Genomic DNA, 18,860 nt, shown 5'->3' on the forward strand with positions numbered 1-18,860 from the left:
TTCCACCTGGAATCCTTCTTGGAATTCCACCAGCAATTCCTCCATGCATTTTGCTAGAAATTTTGCCAGGAATTCTCTCAAGTTTTTCGCCAGAAATTCCTACAAAAATTCAACCAGCAGTTCTTCCAGGAATTTCTCTTGGAATTCTTACTGGAATACTCCCAGAAGTTTCTCCAAGGACTTCACAAGGGATTCCTCCAGAAATGTCAGCAGGATTTTCACGATTAATTCCAGCCGAAATTGCATCATCAATTCCACCAGAAGTTCCTTCAGGAATTCCACCAGAAATGTTTCTAAATAAGAATTCCACCAGGGTTTCCTTTGAGAATTCTACCGAAATCCCTCCAAGAATTTCACCAGGACATCCATAAGAAATTGCACTTTGAATTGCCCAAGGAATTCCTCAAATAATTCCTGCAGGAACTCCAGCAAATATTCCTCTTAGAATTCCACAAGTAATTCAACCAGAAATTCCTCTAGGAATTCCACTTGGAACTCATCCAGCGTTTACACCTAAAACTTCATCGTGATTTTTACCAGGAATTCTACCAGAATATCCAACTGGAATTCCACAACGAATACCACCAGGAATTAGATATGTTATTTCTCCTGTAACCATACCAGGAGCTCCACCAGGAATTTAACCTGGGAGTCCACCTTAAATTCCTCCAGGAATTCAACCAAGATTTCCTCCATCAATTCTAGCAGTAGTTTCTTTATTATTTTCTTCAGGTGTAACTGTATGAGTTTTTCCAAGAAGGGATTTCTTTATTAATTCCCTTATGAATTTTTCTAGGGATTGTTCTGGAAATTCTCCTCTTGGGATATTTTTGCGAATTTCTCTAAGGATTCCTTGAGGAACTTCTTCAGTAATTCCTTCAAGAATTCATTGCAAAGTTCCTTCTATGGTTCCTTAGGATATTGCATCATGAGATCCTTTGTTTATTCGGAAATCCACCAGGAATTCCTTTAGAGATTCCTTCAGGCATTCCTCAAGGGATTCCTTATGGAGTTATTACCAAAATTCTTCCAGAAATTCCTCCGGGATTTCTTCGGATATTCCACCTGGAAATCCTCCAGGGATTGCTTCATGAAATCCTCTAGGAATTTCTTCCCGATTTCAATTCCCCCAAAGATTTCCCTGAAAATTCTTCCTCGGATTCCTTCCAAATATTTTTCAAGTATTCCTTCGAGGATTTCTCCTATAGTTTTTCCAATAATTCCTTTATAGGTTCATCCAGAAATTTCTCCAAAGATTCTCCTGGCAGAACTCCTACTAGAATACATGGAGGAATTTCTGGGAATACTTTAGGAATTTTACCTGGAATTTCCTCAGGAATTCCACCAAAGATTTCTTTAATAATTCATACAGGCATTTTTTTTTTGTGCAGCCTCGTAACCGTGCGGTTAGGGTCACCAAGCTTATAATCGCACCATGCTATGGGGTGAGGGTTCGATTCCCGCTTCGGGCGTTGAAACTTTTCGTGAGAATAGTTTCTTCCCCGTTTCCACTGGTGCATGCTTCGTTGTCCGTTGTCTAATGTTAAGTTTAAAACAGTCTGTACAGCCGAAAGCTGAAGACGTTGTCCGTGTATTTTTTTCCATCTGAGATTTTTTAGAAATTCTACTGTGGATTCCTTTAATTTGTCCTACAGGCATTTCTTTGAGATTTTCTCCAGGCATTCTTTCAGGAACTCTTCTTCATATTACTTCAGAAATTTCTTCTGGGATTCTTGCTGCTTTCAGGAACTCCTCCTGGCATTCATTTGAGAATTCCGCTCCTCCTTGAGGAATTTCTTCAAGGATTCCTTCGGGAATTCCTTCAGAGAATCGGTCGTGAATTCCTCATGAGACTCCTTCCACCAGGAACTTCTCCACAATTTTCATCAGGAGTGTCTCCTGGAATTTCATCCGGGTTTCTCCAGGAATTCCATCAGGAATTCTTCCACGATTCTTTAAGAAATCCTACTAGGAATTCCACCAGGAACTCCTCCAGCGGATGTTTTTCTTAAAACTCCCTCAGAAATCTCTCCATGAATTCCTACAGAAATTCCACCAAGAATTCCTCTAGGTACAAACTCTTCCGGGAATTCGGCCATGAATTCCTCCAAGAATTTCACCAGAAATTCTATGAGATATTCCAATCGGAATTCCTCAAACAACTTTACCGGGATTTCAACCTGGAATTACTCCCAGAATTCTTCCAGGATTTCCACCAGAAATTTCAGCCAGAATTCCTCCAGAAACTTTACCACAATTTTCATCTGAAATTACACCCGCAATTCCTCCAGGAATTTTACCAGGATTTCCACAAGGAACCTCCTTAGGAATACCACCAGGAATTCCTAGAGTGATTTCTATTGGAGCTACTCAATAGAAATCACTCTAGGAATTTCTCCGTGTATTCTTCTACGAGTTCTTTCAGTAATTCTACCAGGAATTCCTGCAGAAATTCTACCAGAAATTCCTCCGAGAATTTCATCACAAGGAATTGCTCCAGGTATTTCACTACGAATTCTTTAAGGAATTCATCAAGGAAATCCTACAGGTGTTATAATGGGAATTTCACCAGGAATTTCACCAGGATTTCCACCAGGTTTCCTCTAGCAATTCTACCATGAATCCCTCTAAGAATTCCAGTAGGTATTCTACTACGAATTTTTCCAGAAATTCTACCAGGTATTCCACTCGGAATTCCTCTGGATATTTTATCAGCATTTCCATCTGGAAATGCACCACAAATCTCACCAGAGATATCACCAGGAATTCTGCCAGAAGTTCCTCCAGATATTCCACCTAAAGTTACTCCACGCGCTCCACTTGGAACTTTTCAAGGAATTCCTCTTTGGAATCCACCTGGATATCCACCAGGAGTTCATCTGGGAATTCTACCAGGCGTTCCTCAATGAATTCCATCAGAAAGTCCTTTATGAATTTAACCAAAAAGTTCTTCAGTATTTCCTCCAGGAATTTCTCCAAGAATTCCTTCAAGAATTCCACAAGTAATCTCTCTAGGAATTTCATCAGGAATTCCGCCGGGAATTCTTTGGATAATTGCTACACGAATTGCACCAGGAGCTCTTCCATGACTTCCCCTAGAAATTCCTGAATGAAATCCTCTAGAAATTCATTCACGATTTCCTCCGGGAATTTTACCAAGAATTTCTCCAGTAATTCCACCAGGAATTTCTTCAGGTATTCTACTACGAATTTCTCCTGGAATTCTACCAGGAACTCCTGCGAGAACTTCGCCACTAGGAATTTCTCCAGGTATTATACTACGAATTCTTCCAGAAATTCCACCAAGAATACACCGAAGTATTCTACTAGGAATTCTTCCAGGAATTTTATAAGGAGTTCGTATAAAATTTCACCAGGGATTCCACCTGGAATTCCTACCGGAATTTCACTAGGGATTCCCCCAAAACTATTACCAGTTCCATAAGTTCTGTAGAAATTTCTCAAGATTTTTTTTTGAAGATTGTTTTTCCTATAACTGAATGAAGAAAATTCTGGTTGATTTCTGATTGATAGGTGGAATTCTTGGAAGAATTTCTAAAGAAATTTCTGCTGAAATTTCTGGAGAAAATTCTGCTGGAATTTCGGAAGGCATTTCTGGTGGAATCTTAGTGAGATGCCTAGGTGAATTCCTATTGGAATTCCAGGTGAAATTCCAAGTGGAATTCCTGGTGAAATTCTTAGAGGATTTCCTTGTAGATGTTCTGGAATTTCGTGGAAGACTTCCTAATGAAATTCCTGGAGAAACTCCGGTTGAAATTCCTGGAGGAGCTCTTTGTGGAAAATCCTGGAGAAAATCGTGGAACCATTCCTAGAGAAGCTTCTCCTAGAGAAACGGGTGAATTTCCTGGAGGATCTCCTAGTGGAATTTTTGGAGGAACTCCTGGTATAATTAATGGCGGATTTTTTGGTAAAATTGTTGGAGGGATTCCTTGTGGAATTCCATGTGGAATTCCCAATGGATTTCCTGGTGAAATTGTGAAGGTATGAATGGTAAAATTCCCTGGAGGAATTCCTATAGGGAATCCTGGAGGAAATTCTGGAGGAATTCCTGAGAAACTTTGGTTGGTTTCATGGACAAAATCTTGAAGAAATTTATGGAGGAATTTCTAGTGCATTCAAGAAAAATTCCTGAAGAAATTTCTAAGGTATTTCTGGTAGAAATCCTAGAGGAAATTCAGGTGGACATCCTGGTGCAATTAAAAATGGAAATCCTTGGGAAAAAAAATAGTGGAGCTCGTTGAGGAACTCTTGGTAGAAGTTCTGGAAAATCTCCTAGCGGAATTGCTGATGGAATTAATGATGGAATTTATGATGTAATTCCTGGTGAAAATCTGAGTGAAATTCGTGAAGGAATTCCAGGTTAAATACCAAGTGGAAATCCTGGTAAAATTCATGGTGAAATTCTGGTGATATTCCTAGAGGGATTCCTGATGGAATTTCTAGAGCATTCCTTGGTGGAGTTCCCGGAGGAGTTCCTTGTGGAATTCTTCGAGGATATCCTGAATAAATTTCTGGTGGAATTCATGGAGAATCTTCTGCTGGTGCAATTCTAGAACAAAATTTCAGGTGGAGTTCCTGGAAGAGTTTTAGGTGGATATACTGGTGAGATTCATGAGGCAACTCCTGGTAGAATTCCTGGTATAACTTCAAAGGATCTCCTGGGGGAGATGGTGGTTTAATTATTCGAGAAACTGGTGGAACTCGTTGTTGAATTACTTGCGAAATTCGTAATGGAATTTCTGGAAGAGTTCATGGTGAAAGTACTGGAGGAATTTTTGGATAAATTAATGAAGGAAATCCCGGTGAAATCTGTGGAGGAATTCCTCAAGGAATTTCTCGTAGAATTTCTAAAGGAATTATCGGTAGAAATCCTGGAAGAATTCGTCGTAGAATACCTGGAGGAATTCCTAAGGGAGTTCCTGGTGAAAATCCTGATGAAATTCCTGGAGAAATTCCGGGTATAATTCCTGGAGGAAATCCTGGTAAAATTTCTAAAGGAATTCTGGGTGCAATTGCAGGTGGAAATCCTGGTAGAATTTCTTGAGGAATCCCATGTGGAATACCTGGTGAAATTCTCGAAGGAATTCCTGGTAGAATTCCTGGAGAAAATCGTAGTAGAATGCTTGAAAAAATTCCTAGTGGGATTCCCAAAGGATTTCCGAAGGAATTACAAAAGGAACTTCTGCTGGAAGAACTCTTGGCGGAATATCTAGTAGAATTCCTTAATGAATCGTGGAGGAACTCCTGATTGAATTCCTGGAAAAACCTCCTGATGAAAATCCTGGAGGAATTTGGGGTGGAATTATTAGGAGCATTCCTGGAGAAATTTCACCAAAAGAAACTGGTGGATTTCCTGGCGGAACTTTTGGTATCATTATTGAAGAAAATTTCTTATGCAATTCCTGCTGGAATTCCTGGATGGATTTCTGGAAGAACTCCTGGTGGTTGTAATTCTTAACGAATACCCAGTGAAATTTCTAGAGGAATTTCTATTGAAAATCCTGGTAGAATTCATAGAGTTACTCCTGAGAGAATTTTTAGAGTAGCTTTTTCTAGAATTATCGGAAGAATTCATGGTAGAATTCATGGAGGAATTTCCTGGTGGAATTTCTGGAGGAATTCTTAGTGAAATTCCTAGTAGATCTCCTTAAAGAATTTCTAGTGGATATCGCGGATGACTTCCTGATGAAATTTCTCGAGAAACTCCAGGTGGCATACCTGAAGACACTACTGACTGACAATTTTGGAATTTCCTGATGGAGTACTTGGAGAAATTCCTAGAGGCATTCCCAGAGAAACTTCACCTAGAGAAACTAGTGGATTTTCTGGTACAGTTATTGTAGAAGTTTCTTTTGCAGTTCCTGGTGGAATTCGTTGTGGAATTCCTGGAGGAATTTCTAGAAGAATTCCTGGTGAAACCCCTGGTAGTAGGAATTCCTGCAGTTTTAATTCCCTTAAGAAATTCTTAGAAAAAATTATCAAAGAATCTTTGGAGAAATTGTAGGATAAATTGTCCGGGGAACTTCTGCTGGATATTTTTTTGGAGGAATCCATGGAGAATCGTTGAAGAATTTCATAAAGAAATGTTTGGAGAAATTACTGTAAGAATCCATGAAAGAATCGTTGCAGGAATTCTAGGAAGAATGTTTGGAGGAGTCGTTGGAGAATTTCTGATAGAAAGGTTTAGATGGTTTGTAGGGACCCTCTCAGGAATTCGTGGAGTAATCCTTGGAGAAATTAATACAGGAATCCTTTCATAAATTACTGAAAGATTCATTAGAGGAATTCCTATACCAACACTTGGAGGAATTGCTAGAGGAATCATTGAAACAAATTCCTTAGAGAGATGCCGGGAAGACTTATTGGAAAAAAAATCTGGTTAAATCTCCGGGAAAATCTTTTGAGAGGAATTCATGGTAAAATTTCTGGAGAACTTCTTTGAGGAACTTCTGGAATGTTTTCTTGAGGAACGCCTAAAAAATGTTTCGGATAGGTTTCTGGAGAATTCTTGGGCGAATTCGTGGAGGAGCACTTGGAGGAATCTATGGAGAAAATCCCGAAAGAATCGTGGCTAGAATGCTTGATAGTTTTTCTGTAGGAATTTTGATGAATCGTTGAGGAAATTTCTTGATGAATTTGAAAAACTTTTATCATTCTGCAGAGCAAAAGTTTCTAAAATCAGATTATTTCTCAAATCATTAGTTCTAAGCTCCAACTTTGCACTTTTAAGAATAGCGTGTGTCCCGGAATTATTTTTTACCGAAACTCTATCACTTGAACCCTCATTATCTACCAGAATTACTTAATTTCCCCCGAAACTACGTGACTCCCTTCAGTGACTTTAAGATTCCTTCTGTAATTTTACCCCTCCTACTCTATTTTCTCGGAATCATCAGTTTATGCCGCTTCCCGTCCCATCAAAACCTCTATTTTTCGTTGATAATAATCAACCTGCACCTAGAATCACTAGTCCACTTCCCTAATCATCATGAAGAGCCTCTCAGGATCACGGTAATCACACCAAATCATTCAACATGAACCCACAGCAGCGTCGTTCTTGTCATTCATACGCGCCACGCTGTTGCTATTGGACGACGGACAAAGTGTGCTGTGCGCGCGGTTGCACGATGCAAAACAAGACGCCAGCTCCAATGACACAGTGGGGTTAAACGAGCTTTCATCTGTGGCATTTACTGAGGCAAATTATTGATACGAAATAGGGTGTTCAAATCGAAATTGTAAGAAAACGATACGAGTTAGGAGTTTGACGTCAAAGAACGAATTGTTAAGCAAGTCAAGGCGCACAAGTTTCTCTAAGAAAAAAATTTAATTTACCACGCATTTTTCAAAGTTAATAAGCAAAAACTTGTAAAAAATAGCTAACTTTTAACTTTTTTGCCCTACAAAACTTACTAAATTACAAAAACCAACAGGTTCAAAGACGTTATTAGATAGAAAATTTAATTATCTTTCCAATGCAATCAAAAGAACTTTGATAACTTGAACCATTTTGAAGTTACAGCCAGTTTAAGGCAAGCATAGTCAAAAACATTAAAAGTTCAATAACTCCGAAACGGTTGAGATTTGACCATATGCGTAGAACAATTTTTTTCACCTATTATGGTCCTCTATCACCCCCCGAAGGATTAGCATTAAGGAAAGGAACACCCTGTATAGACCAGAAATCCTTCGCACTTTGACAAAGTGGAGAATTTCAGGGAGACTGATGAACATCATATCTAGTTTCTTATCCGACCGATTCTTTCGAGTAACCGCAAATGGATCCTTGTCAAGCTTAAGAAGAGCGGAAAACGGAGTACCCCAAGGATCAATCCTATCCGTGACACTGTTTCTAGTAGCCATGCAACCAATTTTCAGTGCAATTCCTGCTGAAACCGAAATTCTACTTTATGCAGATGACGTCATTTTCATCGTAAAAGGGAAAAACCATATCACGATACGTAGCAAACTTAGAAAAGCGGTCGCTGCAGCTGTCAAATGGACTTCTAGTGTTGGATTTACTATCGCCCCCGCAAAATCAAAGTTACTGCATGCGTGTCATCTAAAGCATCGAAAACGTGGCAAAGCTATCAAAATTGACAATAATCCAATCCCACAAATCAGACACATGAAAATACTCGGAATTTTGTTGGACTCTAAACTCAATTTTCTAAAACATTTTAACTTTGTTAAACAAAGTTGCCAGAAGAGAATGAACGTACTCCGGATACTTGGATACCGCCTGAAAAGAAGTAGCCGATCTAGCCTGCTTAATATAGGATCGGCACTAATACTATCCAGGATATACTTCGGAATTGGACTCACCAGTTTAAACCTCGATGCTATGCTGTAAACCTTGGAACCAATATACAACGGTGTAGCTCGTCAGGCGTCTGGAGCCTTTCAAACTAGCCCTACAACTTCTATTTTGGCTGAGACTGGATGGCTGAACTTTCGTCTAGCATTGGTTCAACGCCTATGTATCTTAGCTGTTCGACTGGCTGAGAAAAACGAAGAAGCTGTTGGCTATCCTGTAGTGCAAAGGGCAAGGAGATATCTTCTGGAAACGACGGGATGGCAACTTCCAAGCATACATACAACTCTTAGATCGTCTGATAGAGCATGGTACGCACCAACACCAACCATCGATAATAAGCTCAAAAGCACGGTAAGGGCAGGAACGAACCACAGCATAGTATCACAAATATTCCGGGATCTCATCAACAACCGGTACCTTACATACGAGAAAATATACACCGACGGGTCTAAAGACAAGGAAAGGATAGGCGCTGGAGTAGTCACGAGCAACAACAACTTGAGCTTCCGGCTACCGGAAGCCTGTAGCGTTTTCTCTGCGGAAGCATTCGCCCTTATGATAGCTACATCAGAACTTCATGACCAAACGCACACCATCATACTAACCGATTCCGCTAGCTGTCTTGAAGCTCTAGCCGGAGGTCGGTCCAAGCACCCGTGGATACAGTGTATCGAGAAGGAAACAGTGGGGAAAAATGTAACATTCATTTGGATACCTGGACACTCCGGTATCCCTGGAAATGAGAAAGCGGACGAGATAGCCAAGCTAGGGAGGAACCAACCGATTCAAGACATCGCTGTGCCTGCTGAAGATGCTGTACGCGAAATAAAACGAAGAATTTGGAGTAAATGGGAATCAGAATGGCATCAAAACAGATGCCACTTACGGATGATCAAACCAACACCTATAAAATACCCGGACAGGAAATGCCCCTCGGAGCAGCGTGTTCTCACTCGTTTACGGATCGGACACACAAGACTAACTCATGTGTATTTAATAACTCGTGAGGATCCCCCGACTTGCACATACTGTGGAGTGCGAGTCACGGTGGATCACATACTGGCTGAATGTAGAGGTTACGAACAGGATAGAAAACAATGTGGCATTAACGGTTCAATAGCTGATACACTTGCATACAACCCTAGAGCTGAGAATGCAGTTGTAAAATTTCTTAAAAATTCTAATTTATTCACTAAAATTTAAGAATGACTGTAGTATTAGAGATAGAAAAACCATTATGTTATTATAATAATTGTATATTAACAATAACTAGTTGGACACGAATGCCAACCTATTTGGTAAAGTGTCTTTAATAAAATATAATAATAATAATTAACAAAGCAATGCCTTTTTTATCAATACTAGAGTGTAAATCATCATGAACCTTCAAGATAGAGATTTGCTCGAAACCCGATTGATAGGGACTTAAAAGTTGAAATCTGTCTAAGAATGTCTTAATTTGACTTTTTAGGGTTTTCTCGAAAGCTTTAGATATTGCACAAAGAATACTAATTGGACGCAAATTATTCAAATCTGTTTTATCTGCTTTCTTTGAGATAGGAATAACTTTCACAACTTTCCAAGCCCGAGGATATTTTGAGGACTTAATAATGACATTGAAAACATATGCAATCTGGGTAATCACCAAAGGAAGAACTACATTCAAATTTTTAGTCACGTAAAACAATGTAAAACTACATGGCTTTTACATGAAAAATCGTAAAAATATTGTATTTTTTCGTGATTTTTTAACGAAAATTGTTGAATAACTTTGAAATACGCAATTTAAACACCGTAGTGTCTTCGGCAAAGTTGTAGAGTATTGTTCTAACCAGACGCGCCAACTTGGTAAAATTATTTGGGTGGGGGGGGGGGGTGGGGGTTGGGTTGGGCAAAGCTTGGTTTTTTAGATTTATTGTATGGGAAAATCGAAAATTCGTCAAATATTGGCAAATATTGGGGGGGGGGGGCAAAATCATGCTTGCCCCCCCTAAGTTGGCGCCTATGGTTCTAACTATATTTTAACGGTATTTTCGGTACCTTTTCGGTGCAATTTTTTGGATATTTGAGTACATTTTCGTGAAAATGCCCAAAAACATAATCGATTTGATACACCTCTAAACCTTTATCAATTTGGCTCATTTTTGGACTGAAGCTTTGTTTTTGGATGTGGATTGATAATTTGATGAGGCATGGGTAGGTAAAAAAAAATGAACAGGTCTATTGACCATGCTCGAGGTGGGCCTGCAAGCACTCGGAGTTTTCGAGCGACGCGTGTTAGGACGACGGATAAACCACGATCACGAACTTGCTGCACTCTACGGTGAACCCAGCATCCATAAGGTGACAAAAATCGGAAGAATACGGTGGGCAGGCCATGTAGCAAGAATGCTAAACGACATTCCCGCAAATTTGGTGTTCGTTACTGATCCGGTTGGCACAAAAAGACGTGGATCGCAGAGAGCACGATGTGTGGACCAGGTAGAGCGTGTTCTTCCGCCGAGCTTTGAGCGTGACCGAGGATGTAGAACGGCAGCAAATTGTGGCGTGCTATTGTTTTTTGTCTTTCTTAGAGATTTTCAGCCCCATGCTGGTTGATCTCTTTAAATATTACACGGGAAGGGGGTTGAAAAGGAGGGTTGGCCCTGGCCGTTATCAGGGTGGAGGGATGCTGACATTTATTTACTTTATTGTTGACCTACTAGAAAAAAAAACTTGCAATTTTCTCAGTTTCGCATTGTCCGTGGCTTGCTGGGTCGGTTATATTTGGCTTTATATGGTGACGAGGGTGGGTGTGGTTTATTAGGATTGGGTTTGGGATTGCTCAATATATAGGCTGTGGGTCCTCCAAATTCGGAAGTTGGTAGTTGAGTTGGACAGGTTGCTTGAAGGCTAAATTTGCATCCTTCAGAAAAAGTAGAAGGATCACTTGTCGAGCTCAAGGGTTTACAGTTCGCTATGAAGTGCTCAACCGTGTTCGGTTCCGAATAGACCGTGCATTGAAGTCGGAAGTCCCTCGCTCCTTCCATATTGTGTGAGATTCTTGTATGTCCTGTGCGGAGTCTCGATAAGACCACTTAGTCCCTCCGAAATGGGAGGCCCGGCCATCACCTCGGACTGGGTTAAACCTTTCGGGTGAAAGATTGCTGATTTGATCATATTTTGTTCCATTCTTAGTAGATCTTGTTTTTAATCCAGACTTTGACGTCAAAGCTTTTAATGCTGGGGTGAAGTTGACCAACCATAATATTCTAAGATTGGAAATTTATCGAACAAACTGAACTTGATGATGCTGAAACTGAAAAGTTTTTAAAATTCTTACAACTGGTGTATTTTGTATGTTAAAAATAAAATAAAATTTAGTAAGTTTCAGAATGACTCACATTAAACGCCTAAAGGTAGACAGTTCCTGAAGGGATGAACGCTATTGTGTAATCAGTGCAATTAGTCTGAGTTCAACTGACGATTTTTTACCTGCTACGAGCCGTTTAAAAGCACCGACTGTCTTCCAAACGACTAATAAGGAAGTGTTGAACGTGTAATTGTTGAAAAGTAGTGGTTTTTATCACCCGGTGATCAGTTTTCGACATTTTTTTTTTTCAACAATCTAAGATAGCATTGTACGTCGTATTGCCCCTTCAGAATCCTCTCTGAACAAAGAAGTGACTATTGTGACGTGCTTGATAGTGAGCTTTTTGACAGCCGTTGTGAGATGTTGCAAAACAAACCGATCACACGTTCGGTGTCTACGTCTTCAATGAACACCGATGGCAACTCTTCGAAGCGACCTCGAGACGAATTCGCCAAGTCCTCTGTTATGGAAGACGGCCACAGCGATATGCTGACCAGAATTCAGCTTATGTTTGAGGACTCCAACGCCAAAATCGAAGCAAAAATCGACAGCAGTATCTCCAGAGTTGAAAGCAGAATCTCCGCAGTCGAAAAACAACTGTACACCCTCAGAGCTGAATGCACCGTCAATATCAACAAACTGTCTCTGGCGGTCACGGAGGTGCGAGATGGGCTCAAGTCTACAGTTCATCGATTGGATCGTTTCGAAAAGTGTAATGATGTGCTTGTTTCTGGTGTCCCATACATCATCAACGAAAATTTGCAACAGCTGTTCCGAAACATCGCTAAATGCCTTGCCTACGAAGATTCCGATCTGCCGTTGGTCGATCTCAAACGTTTAATGCGCCTACCTATTGCACCTGGCTCAACCCCTCCGATTGTTTGCCAGTTTGCATTCAAAAATGCCAGGGATGAATTTTATGCGCGATATCTCAAAACAAGAAGCTTGTCTCTTCGCAATATAGGCTTCGATAGTGACAACAGAGTGTATCTGAACGAGAATCTTACGCCGCAAGCTAGGATGATTCGTTCTGAAGCCATAAAAATGAAAAAGAAAGGGATGCTGCTCAAGGTGTATACTCGCAATGGGGTCGTTTACATTCAGCGGGGAAATGGATCTGGAGCCGAACCGATCAATGACATCAACCAACTGGTTGCATGACTGGTGCACCGTCAAACCTTTCCACTTAGTTTTTCTTTCTTCCTCCCCAAATTGATCCATGAATCCCTCCTTAATAGTTCCATGACTTCTTCCAGTCCTAAAAGTTATAAGCTCACAACCCTATCCGTATAATTTATTCTTCTCCTTCCTAAGTTCATCCATGAGTCCGTCCTCTTTTTCCATGAATCATTCCACTCCTAAAAGTTATATGCCGTAGTGATCCAATTGGAATCTGTCTCGATCACTTTCTGCCGTTGTTGTTGCTGTTGCTGTGGACGTCCTCGCATAGATGATTGTTGCTGTTGCTGCTGCTGTTGTTGCTGCTTCTGCTACCGCTGCTGAGTATTCTAAGCTTTCAAATTCTGATGAATTGGATTATTTTAGAAGTTTTCCTTTTTATTGCCACCGTTGTTGTTCTCCGGTAGGAGCTGCTAATTCGCAATTCTCTTGTTGTTATGTGCTATTATTATTTCATCGTCAATGAACATTAGACGCAAATATTGTAATGAGTATATTTTTAGTTAGTAGTTTTGTTTCCTTTAACTTCGATGCTGCACATCGTTTGGGTTTGATGGGGGGATCAGTTCTGAAATTTCAATCGTTCATCAATCTGGATAATGGCTAATTTTTCCACTAGTAATGCTTCTCCAAACAATGTAATACCACGAATTGTTCTCAATGCTGCATTGAAACCTGATTATTTGAATATTTGTCACATTAATGTCCAAAGCTTAACCGCTCGTAACTTCTCGAAATTTCATGAACTCAAGCTGAATTTTGAAGATAGTAAAGCTGATATCATTTGTTTTACCGAAACATGGCTGAATGATTCAATTAGTAACGCAATGATTAGTATGGAAGGCTACAAAATCATTCGGAATGATAGAAATAGACATGGTGGAGGTGTTTGTATTTATTTAAGGAATAGTTTGTCTTATAAAGTAGTGTCTTTGTCGCAGAGTTCAGCTAATGATTTTTATGGTACTGAGTATCTCAATATTGAAATTAGAGTTGGATACGATAAAGTGTTCCTTGGAGTAGTTTACAATCCCCCGGGCGTTGATTGCACCGATGTTTTGAATGACATTTTGGAAAACTGTACTCTTAACTATGATTGCTCCTTCTTTCTAGGTGACTTCAATACGGATTTGCTAAGATTTTCTTCTCGTGTTCGCAGGTTTAAAGATATGTTAAACTCTATGTCTTACATGTGTGTCAATTCTGAACCAACGTATTTTCATCGAACAGGATGTTCTCTGCTTGACCTCTTTATAACTGATGCACATGACGTTGTTGCCAAACAGGATCAGCTTTCGATGCCTGGTGTATCAAACCATGATTTAGTGTTTTGTTCTTTGCGGTTATCATTCAATAGAAAGGAAGATATTGTTTTGTACCGTGACTACGTGAATTTTGATTCTATGGCGTTACTTGAAGGTTTTCATGATATTGACTGGAATATTTATTTTTGCATGGACGACCCCGATGAAATGATTGATTTCATTAATTATCATTTTCTTAAATTACATGATGAGTATATACCGTTGCGTCGCAAAAAGAAAAATAGAACCCCTTGGTTTAATAATGAAATTTCCTATGCCATAATCAATAGAAACCTGGCATATGCTAAATGGAAAAGATCAAAAACTGTAGTGGATAAAAGTACTTATAAACGCCTTCGGAATGTTGTGAATGAATTAATAAAGCACGCGAAAATTAATTACGACAAGCAAAATTTAAATGTGAACTTACCTAACAAACAGTTATGGAAAAATATTAAAAAATTGGGAATTTCGAAAAGTTCTAGTTTTCCAGATCATGATGGTTTAAATGCAAATCAAATAAATGATTTTTTTGTTTCTAATTTTACTTCTGATACCTCAATAGATCCGCTTTTTGGTCCTTCTGATGGATTTAAATTTAATTTGTTTCAAGAGAGTGACATCGTTAACGCTATTTTTTTCTATTAAGTCCAACGCTGTTGGTTTGGACAACATTCCCATTAGGTTCATTAAAATTCTTCTACCACTTGCTTTACCTGTTTATAAGTTTTTATTCGATTGCATAATCAACACCTCTATTTTTCCACGTGCTTGGAAAACCTCCAAAATAATTCCGATCAAAAAGAAAGCTAACAGTTCATCGGTTTCCAACTTACGTCCAATAAGCATTTTAAGTTCATTATCAAAAGTTCTTGAAAAACTCATAAAATCTCAAATAACCGAGTTTATTGTTGATCATGATCTTCTGCATCCCTATCAGTCAGGATTCCGTTGTAGGCATAGTACAAACACCGCGTTGATCAAAGTTCATGATGACATTGCATGTGCAATTGATCGTAAAGGGATAGCTATCCTGCTGCTTATAGATTTTGCTAAAGCCTTCGATCGGGTTTCACACTCCAAACTAGTGAAGAAGTTATTGAATAAATTCAATTTTACTTTGCCTTCTGCAAAACTAATTGAATCATATTTAAGCGATCGTCAACAAGCGGTGTTGCATAATGGAGTCCTATCTGAATTTAGATCTATCAAGTCTGGCGTACCTCAAGGGTCTGTGCTGGGGCCACTTTTGTTCTCTTTGTTCATTAATGACTTACCTGCTAATTTAGAGTTTTGTTCTATTCATATGTTTGCTGATGATGTGCAAATATACCTGTGTACCTCTGGTGATGTTGATACGCATGATATGGCTAGAAAAATTAATCATGACCTTAATAATATATTGAGATGGTCGCAAAGAAATCTTTTAGCTGTAAATCCGGCGAAAACCAAGGCTATGCTTATTACCAAGCTCAAGAACCCGCCTCAAATACCGTTGATTTTCTTTGATGGAGAAAGAGTTGAGTTTTTCGATAAATTGGAAAATCTAGGAGTTTTATTCACTTCGAGTTTACAATGGGATGCTTTTGTAAACTCTCAGTGTGGAAAAATTGATGGTACTCTAAAAAAGCTAAATTTGGTTACCAGACACCTTGACAGCTCCATGAAAATCAATTTATTTAAGTCTTTAATTCTGCCACATTTTATCTACGGAGATTTTGTGTATAGTAATGCTTCAGCTTCTTCTCTTAATAGACTCCGAGTGGCACTAAATGCCTGTGTTAGATATGTTTTCAATCTTTCAAGGTACTCTCACGTTTCCCATTTGCAAGATGCTTTACTAGGTTGCCAGTTTTCAAAATTTTATAGTTATAGATCATGTTTGCAAATTTTTACAATTATTAAAAATAAAATACCATACTACCTTTACAATAAGCTTCAGTTTATGAGAAATACGAGGACAATGAGCCTGATAATACCCCATCATTCATCTTCTTACTATGGTCAATCCTTGTTTGTGAGAGGCATTCATTATTGGAATCGTTTATCCCCTAACCTCAAGTCATCATCTTCTATATCCGTTTTCAGAAAGGGTCTTCTTGAAGAACTAGAACGTGTGCAGTAAAAGAGTTAAAGGAATCGGGTTCAGGAACATAGATTAATTAAGGCATAGATTGTCATAAAATGAATTCCATCACTGTGTAACATTTTTAAAAGGGTTAACCTTACGTTACATGAATATCAATAAAGAAATAATAATAATAATAATAATAATTTCTTAAAAAGTAGTCTTACTTTCGCAAAAATATCGTATTTTCAAATAAAACAGGTTAGATAAATAGAACAGGTAGATATGTTAACACAAATTTAACTCAAAGCTATGTTCAATAAGCCTAAACTTATTAGTTCATGAGTTTTGTGAGTCATGTGACATATAAGGCGTTGATGGGAGATTTTTGAAAAACTGTCTTATTACAGAGTTTTAATATATGTACATTCAAAAACGTCGATGTTTTTATGCAAAACCTGACACATTTGGTAAAAAAATCCTCAAAAAATTCAATTATATTTACACAATTTAATTACGTCAAACATTCTTTCATTGAAACAGAATTGTGGCATCCTCAGCGGTTGAAGGACGTGGTTACAATAGTTATCAACTATCCCCACATTACGATAATAAAACTTGCGGTGTAACAGCTTTCAAAGGTAAGGCTTAAACAAGGAACGGTTTTCCATATATCAATTAAACAGCAAACATGTTAGTTGGTATTTTTCTCACTTAGATTAGTAGATGTTTTTTGCGGTGTGAAAATTCATGGATTTTATAGCACTTGTATTGAATGTTGCTTATAGGGAGACCTTGTATGCAACAAATGCAATATCATCAGGGCGCTTTTTGTATACACGGTCAGAAAATTCACTCATTTTCGAGCTAAAGTGGGACAACTCAAAATTGAGTAAATTTTTTTCCCAGCGATAGTGCTGGCCCAAGTGCGAAAATCTCATCAGTTTAAGCCGTATAATATTCTTGATGATGCGAAGAACATTATACGGCTCAAACCAGTTGGATTTTTGCACTTGGGCCAGCGCTATCGCTGGAAATGCAATTTACTCATTTTTTGAGCTGTTCCAGTTTAGCTCAGTTTTGTGTGAATCTTACTCATTTTAGAGTAACATTTTCTTAGCGTGTAAGCACGCTGATTAGTGCCGTTGCTTTTTTATTGGTCTATGCACGCTAAGAAAATGTTACTCTAAAATGAGTAAGATTCACACAAAACTGAGCTAAACTGGAACAGCTCAAAAAATGAGTAAATTGCATTTCCAGCGATAGCGCTGGCCCAAGTGCAAAAATCCAACTGGTTTGAGCCGTATAATGTTCTTCGCATCATCAAGAATATTATACGGCTTAAACTGATGAGATTTTCGCACTTGGGCCAGCACTATCGCTGGGAAAAAAATTTACTCAATTTTGAGTTGTCCCACTTTAGCTCGAAAATGAGTGAATTTTCTGACCGTGTGAGGGTATTTTAGCCGGCTTATTTCGCCAAATGAAATTGGTTTAAGGACAAACGTCATGAAATCTCGTCTCAACAGTGCATCGGAACTTCAGACGTACAAATCTCGAGAAGCAAGCTCCAAACAACTGTGCATTTTATTTTTCCGTTCTTGCTCACTTGTAATAAGCTTCAAATAAGAAGATCAGGTGCGCTGTATTTGTTTACGAAGAGATTTGTGCGCTCGAAATCGCGAGTAGGTGCCAAAGTCGGCCATTGTGGCGGTTATTTTGGGATTCTAACAAGTCTGTCCTTAAGTTAAGATCCCTGTACACAGGGCTAAATTTAAAAAAGATGCCAATGCATATCTTGTTTGACTCGATAGAATTTTCTTTAGTGTCAAACAGATGTTGTTTCTTGAGTCTTTTTTTTTGTCAAATAGTTGATCCTTCTTCTTCTTTATGGCTCGACGTTCGCATTGGAACTTTGCCTGCCATTGCATGAACTTATACATTGTGTGGCAAGCACAATGATACACAAATATTTGACCCAGTGTACTTTTAATCTTTTATTCCCAATTAACCTTTATTGAATACAATGTTTCTAGTTTACAAGAAACAAGTTTACATTGCGAATAAAAAAACAATTCATAGGTATGGTTCAAACGTCAACGATTTTTCCAACTTTTTTGGATGCAGATCCAGATATAGAATGGGAAATGACTTTGAGCAATCTTACTTTACTCTCGGTTTCCAAATCTCTCCGATATTTTTCATTCTAAAATGCTTAATTTTGAAATTCATTACGATCTTCGGAAGTTTTGATTTCACAGATGATGGACAATAATCCGGCAATATCAATATCACTTGGTTTAAAACATTATGAAACCAAGCGAGCAAAACAGTGATTAGTGCCCGATGTTCGAAGAAAGCTGCAGTTGGCAGTTAGTTCCTGGGCGTACAACTTATGACTAATAAGTAATGATGTGTTCAAAACTGAGAACCAGACTATATATCCGAAGAAAGCTTTTGGATACCTTTATTATCACACATTCCACTGTTACATATGAACTCCTAAGGACACTGACAATGAAGCATTTGCACTTTATTAATTTGTTTATGCTAGCGGGGGTTTTCGGCTTCCAGTCTCTAAGTAATCACAAACGGATATTGGTTCAACACCTGACGTTT

The sequence above is a fragment of the Aedes albopictus genome, chromosome 2 (assembly GCF_035046485.1).
Source record: "Aedes albopictus strain Foshan chromosome 2, AalbF5, whole genome shotgun sequence".
Lineage (NCBI taxonomy): Eukaryota > Metazoa > Arthropoda > Insecta > Diptera > Culicidae > Aedes > Aedes albopictus.